The sequence below is a fragment of the Egretta garzetta genome, unplaced genomic scaffold, assembly GCF_000687185.1.
Source record: "Egretta garzetta isolate BGI_Z169 unplaced genomic scaffold, ASM68718v1 scaffold497, whole genome shotgun sequence".
Lineage (NCBI taxonomy): Eukaryota > Metazoa > Chordata > Aves > Pelecaniformes > Ardeidae > Egretta > Egretta garzetta.
This window is the reverse complement of record NW_009260349.1, coordinates 26,581-27,829: the sequence shown is the minus strand read 5'-3', so window position 1 is coordinate 27,829 and position 1,249 is coordinate 26,581.

Sequence of the window (1,249 nt, the reverse complement as noted above, 5' to 3'; positions counted from 1 at the left end):
ACCTCCCAGGGCTGGTTTTGAGCTGGGTTTAGCCCCACACTGCACCCCCAAAGCCTCCTTTCCAGACTGGGGGGTGGGTGCGATGGAGTGGGTGCAAAGCCTCTGCAAGGCTTATGGGGGCATGGCTGGGCTAGAGGGGCCCTTTGGGGCAGCCCAGGGTCCCCTCCCATCCTCAGGGCCTACGTGGCTGGGGTCAGAGGCGGCGATGGGGTGACCCACACTCACCAGCCCCCCTTCCCCAGCTACCGGTGGGAAATGCAGGGGGGGATTTCCCCCAAGAACGGTGTCCGATGGAGGGCTGGACCCTGCATGGTCCCAACCAGTGCCACACAGCTGTAGGCAGTGACTGTGCCTGCTGCTGCCACCCTGACTGCGGGGGGTCCAGAGTTTTACTGGACCATCAGAGGCTTTGGGCTTTACCCAGACCAGGAGGGTCCAGGGTTTACCCTGCCACCAGCAGCAGAGAGGAGGCACTCAGGACCAGAACGAGGGTCTCGGCTGCCCAGCTCACCCGATGTGGGGTCCCCCGAGCCGGGCTGCGCTGGTTTGGAGCCGGCTCATAACAGGCATAAAGCATCCTTCATGTGGAGGGAGAAATCCTCGCTCCCCATTACTCCTCCTGCTGCTTTTCCCCTCCGGTCCCTGCCCAGGATGCTTGGACAGGGTTATTTCCACCCCCACTCAGGATGTCACAGGGATGATACCCCCCAAACCCCACCCACGGGGGCTGCTGGGCTGCAAGGGGGGGTCCACACCAGCTGCCCAGCGAGATGCCACTGCATGGCACCAATTCCCCGTAGCACCAGAGCCAGCAGCCACTCTGCAAGGGGCTTGGGAGCCCCTGCCCTGCCATGAAGGTGGGCTTGGGGCCAGGGGGCTGCAGGCACTGGGGTCCCCCACCCTGGCACCCCACTTTGTGTGGGGAAGGGAAGGGTGGGAAAGAGGGGGGAGAGTGACGGCATGTCAGAAGAATGCCCAACCGGCGCGGCCTCCTCACCCCCTCTGCCCCCAGGCCACGGCTGCCTGCTGAAATCTGGAAGCGCTCCACCAGAATAAAATAAATACGTAAATAGGAAACCCAAGGCGGCTTCAGTTATTGCCGGTGCTCCGGAGCTCCCTGCGTCTGGAAATTCCACCAGAATAATAATAAAAATAATAATGATGACAATAATACCAATAAATCCTGGGCTAACGCTTCCCCCAGCAGCTCCTTCAGCAGGCGAGGGTCCCCGTGTGCCGCGGCCAGCAG